Source organism: Lissotriton vulgaris, chromosome 3_1 (assembly GCF_964263255.1).
Source record: "Lissotriton vulgaris chromosome 3_1, aLisVul1.2, whole genome shotgun sequence".
Classification (NCBI taxonomy): domain Eukaryota; kingdom Metazoa; phylum Chordata; class Amphibia; order Caudata; family Salamandridae; genus Lissotriton; species Lissotriton vulgaris.
Genome location: NC_141689.1, coordinates 1579404440 through 1579409862, shown reverse-complemented (window position 1 = coordinate 1579409862; position 5423 = coordinate 1579404440). Strand labels below are relative to the sequence as shown.

General features: G+C 42.9%; 1 non-coding gene across 1 annotated transcript; it reads left to right on the top strand.

Annotated features, from left to right (window-relative positions):
* Positions 1–369: 369 nt before the first annotated feature.
* On the top strand, positions 370–488 carry LOC147728214 (5S ribosomal RNA). Its single transcript, XR_015309710.1, has one exon. It is a non-coding gene; the product is annotated as a 5S ribosomal RNA (ribosomal RNA).
* Positions 489–5423: the final 4935 nt, after the last annotated feature.

Below are 5423 nucleotides of genomic sequence, written 5' to 3'. Positions count from 1 at the left end.
TCATACAGGAGCCTCTGTCATCATTAACAGTAACCAAGTGGTGAGTTGCAGGGCTCCTGACCTGCAGTCTACCTCACCTACACCTTATGGTGCACTTCATCGGTGACCATCAGTTTCATAAGGTTACCAAACCTTCCTGGGTACAAGTACTATCCACACAATAGTGTTACGTTGTGGACTGGGTCACAGCCCGTGCCACCTCCCCCCACACCCCAACGGGCCATAACAAGGTCCGCTGCACCTATTTCTGGACACCGGGCATGCTGCATTTCAGTGTGACGGCCCGTCGTTTCTTTTCTTGGCGGAAAGATGCACCCAGCAATGCTTCTCTTTTCTCTTGGGGCACAGCATCAGTGTAGGCGGCGGCCTGCCTGCAGCCATACCTCCCTGAAAGCCCCTGATCTCATCTGATCTCAGAAGTTAAGCAGGGTCGGGCCTGGTTAGTACCTGGATGGGAGACCACCTGGGAATACAAGGTGCTGCAGACTTACCTGAATTTTGCCTAATAATGCGTTCCCTGCTGTGCTGGTTTAGGGGCTATTTTTTCATGTTTCTGTTTTTTCTTCACCATTCCAAGATGGAGATTGGCTACCCTTTTTACCTTTTTTCCCAAACAAAGACAGAGGTTCTTCTTTTCCTCTTGAGTCACTTCCTGGCCTTGGGAATATAAGGGCTGGAATTCTCATTTTTCTTGAATTCCAACACTCTTCACTCCTGTTGGTGTCTTTTTACTCCTGTTGGTGTTTCTTTGCTCCTGTTGGTGTCTCTTCGCTCCTGTTGATAGCCATTTGCTTCTGTTGGTGATTCTTTGCTCCAGTTTGGTATTTCGCTCCTGTGGGTTCCTTCTTCTGCAATTCTCTTCTTCTTTCCAGGTCTGTCATCACCTTGCTCACTATCCTCCTTGACGTGTCTTGTTGCCTGGACTCTAGCGTCACTGCTTCCAACAGAGGTTTTCCCTTCAGGGTTTTTTCTTCTCAGGGAGTCCTTTGGGAAGGAACTGTCTGCCCTGACGTTGAATTGTCTTCAGCACCGTGGCTACAGAAAGGGTCTCCCCTACCTCGGAGAGACCAGAAACCTTAAGACCCAGAACTGGGAAACATCTCACACCTAAAGGTTAGAAGAAAGAGTTCCGAACCTGACAAATAGTTGTGCCTCCCTACAGTCTATTTGTCTCTGGTAATTCCATTTTCATGTATTTCATTAAAGTTACGTTCTTAAGGTGAGCCAAGACATATTCTCCCAAATGGACCAAAAGCAGATAAGGTTAACTTCTCCCACACAATTTCTTAGATAGGTAGGTAGCAGATGTACCCATTAATTCTCATCAGATACCCACCATTCCATATTTATTAAACCTGCATCCTACCCCAGTTACTTTCCAAATGCCCCCTCAAGAGCTGTTTACTATCTACATTACAAATGAATCAAATTCCTAATCATGCTCATGGATGAACCCAGAATACAACCTAAATGACAAGTTAACAGAATGAATAATTTCTAGCCTCAATAAACCCTAACAACCTTAGCGTCAATTCTCACCCTATACATCTCTTGAAATATCCTGACATAAACCTACCAAACACTATTTTTTTGATTTCAGTACATTTTTATTGAAAATTATATTTACATGGTGTGTGACATATACATGGTGAGTAATATGAGTAACAGACAGATGGAAAAAGAAAACGCCCGGGGGGAAGGTCCTTTACAGTAAAGACAAAACTTTTTGTCACTGTCATGAAGAGAAACAAACGATTACCCAAAATGTTTCTCACATTACCTGTAAATGCCGCAATGCTCCGAGTAACACGATAAAAACTTGAAACAAAATTAAATAATCCATCCTCAAGCCAGAGAGTCACCTAAACCTCTCCTACTCTCACCCTGAGAATTCCACATAAGCTGATAAGAACAATGTCTTAACTCTTTCAAACTTTACGTCTTGCTCTTAATGCTGCTGCTTCACCTTTACCACACCCACAAACTCTAGCATTTTATTATACCTAAATTTCATCATAGATCGAGTTAATGCACCAACAACAACCGCACAATACACAGCCAAAATAAAGCACCTTATAACCAGAAAAACGAATTGCAGCAACAAATTCACCACTTGCATTTCCGTAATAGTATTTAATGTTTTTCATTAGTACTTTCAGTTGAGCCAAGCTACTCATCTTCAAGCCCGGTCCATCATAGTCAGAGAGACAACTGGAGTCTGGATTACTGCTCATTTTTCAATAGATAAAACATTGATGGAGCAACAGTTTGCTCAAAAGAGTATTCCACTTTTCTTGTTTGTGAATTATTGTTCAGTTTAAGAGCCAGCAGTTTTCAAATGTAAGGACAAACTGTGATTCTTACAGTTCTTCAAATGTGACTCCATATACCATTAAATGCTGAATCGCCACCACAACTAAACAAAGGGTCTGGGAAAACTAAAGGGAAAATATTAAAACAAAATACAAACCCGTATAAAAGGAGAGTACAATAGAGAGGAGGAAAAAAAACTCACCTCATCAACTAAGAGTAATACTGAAAGAAAAATAATCCCAACCCGAAGGTTTTTAAAATATATTAAATGTAATAAAAACAATATCGAAATAATGGTGCAAATACTTATTTTGCCGAGAGGAGTGGTGCAGTGGTCACACTTCCCATTCCATGGCTCTGTATTCAGAGAGCAACTCCACGTCCCATTTTGTTAAGCATCGCTAATCTCTTTAAGTTTGAATGCAAGTCAAAAACCACTTTATGCGATTAGTTTCGCACTATGCCAGGGTCTCGCTGGCTTTGTATGAAACAGAGAAGCATGTGATTTCTTTATGCAGCTTCAGCTGTGTTTGGGTTGGGTCAAAAAATATCTGTATTGGTCACATGTGAAATGGAATGATGTGTAAATATCAGTCCTCCAGAAACAAACCTATGAAATAGATTGAAATGCTCACCCTACCCATGTATTTGCAAAATAACACAGTTTTGCCAGTCCTAGATAACTAACTACTCCCAAATTAGTCTGTGGGGCATTTATGGGTACATTCGCTGTTGTTGGTGATGGAACCCGGTGACCTAAGTTCTAGTGCAAGATTCCGTCCACCCTATGTCCCATAAGGGCAGCGAACATTGTCTGTTGTCTATGAGTAATTTGGCAACGAGCCCTATGGTATCTCCAACTCTGATAATTCTGGTTGTCTTAGTTCAAGAGAATTAGAATCCACTATTAAATAAAAATATCAAACAATTCTCCATAGATCCTTCTTGGAAACACAGTGGTACAAAGATAATTGAACGGTTGTCCTGGTCGTGTTTTTGATGTCCTCTGCAAATTAACTGGAATGCATCATTGCAACTGTTCCTAGTGAAATCACAACAACGTGGAAAATTATCTCAACCAATGGTAATGACGAATAGAGAAGCTTCTGGGTACTCCCATGTGCTACAGAGGGCAGCTTATACATTTAACTATAACCTTCTGGGATTGATGTCATCGAAGCTCTGCTAGTAAATTTCCGGCCTGATTCATTAACTTCATTTCAAAGTGATGTTGCACGTTTAATGCAGTCGAGTCAAGCAAGGTTCCGGAAAGAATCCCCTACAATCCCTGCATACTACAAAACAAAGGGTGTAGGGATGTTTCCTCCCCCTGATAGGCTGTGTTAAAAAATTATGTTAGTTCAACAAAGTTTGCTCTATAATGGTTGCTCTATCACAGGGACTGGATGGGAAATGTCAGCCACCTATGTCCCACTCATTCCCACTTCTTTCATCTTTCTATGTTTTGGATCTCATGCTGGGCTTGACACAAAGGATACATATACACTGCCTTCATTATTGAATTCCGATGCTTTTAATTAAATTGGCTGTTTGCATATTTTAAATATGCTTCTGCCTAACAGAAGTAGTTCTGTCGTATTCATGCTGAGACCCTCTCTATCAAATGTCTTACCCCTCTTCTTCCACACATATGGAGACATCAAACTAAACAAGCACTAAAACCGGTGAGGTGCCTGTCACTTTGTGGTCTGTACAGTGAAAGACAAGCTACTTAATATACAGGTCAAAGGCTAATTGACCTGTAAATTAGGATAATCTTCTTCTTCATCCCTCCCAATCGGGTTTTAGGGCGAAGCACTCCATGGAGACCGCCCTCCTTTTTTCCACTGAATTGCTTCGTAGCAAAGTAGATGAGGGACACACAGCAGCTCTGATACTTTTAGACTTGAGTGCGGCATTTGATACCGTATCGCACTCAGGGCTCCTTGCTCGCTTATGTGAGTTGGGGATAGTCGACTTAGCCTACGAATGGATGGGCTCTTTCTTAGCTGATAGGAAATTTCAAGTGCATTGCCCCCCATTTAATTCCAAACCCCGGTCTCTTAGACAAGGGGTTCCGCAGGGATCTATATTGAGCCCCACATTGTTTAATCTTTACATGGAGCCCCTGGCAAGGCTGGTAGAATCGTATGGGGTGGATATTGTGTCATATGCGGATGACACTCAGCTGGTGATCATTCTATCTCATAACCCAGTTGAGGCAGCTGAGAACCTCTACGCCTGTCTTGTGGCACTTGCTGGCTGGATGAAGAATAACTGTTTGTGCCTTAATGGGAACAAGACGGAACTTTTAATAATCGATTCGTCTCCCTCGATCTGGACATCAGCCGGGTGGCCTGCGGATTTGGGTACTATGCCCTCTCCCTCTGATACGGTGAAAAATCTGGGTGTTCTCCTGGACTCCAATCTTTCATACTCCCAACATGTGGGGATTGTAGCCGGGAAATGCTATGGCATACTAAAGGTCCTCCGCAAAATTTTAGATCTTCTCCTCATTAAAGCGAGGAAAACCTTAGTGCATGCCTTAGTCACTTCTCATCTTGATTATGAAAACTCACTGCTCTGTGGACTTAGTAAAAAGGGTCTGACCCAACTCCAATGTGTCCAGAATGCGGCGGCCAGATTGGTCTTGAACCGACCCAGGAAGTCATCTGGGAAGCTTGCTCTACATATCTTGCACTGGCTTCCCATGCAGGAACGTGTTCGGTTTAAAACAATGTGCATCACTCACCGCATAGCACATGGCCGCTGCCCTGTCTATCTCCAAAACATGTTGACCGTATACCGTCCCAAACGGTTGCTAATATCCATGGGCAGTATGCAGCTGGTGGTTCCTCGTATCCGCAGAGCGCGGATGGGAGGGCGGTCTTTTAGGTTCCTAGCCAGTAAACACTGGAATGAGCTTCCTATTGAACTCCGGATGGAACCATCTGAATCACGATTCAGGCTGAAATTGAAGACCCACCTGTTTCTCAAAATCTAGTGATTGTAGGATCCTTCTGTCTTTTTCCCTCTCTGCTGGGCCTGTTTTGGGAGTTCTGATGGATTGCATTCATAGCGCGGAGACGTACTGTATCTTCTGTGTAACC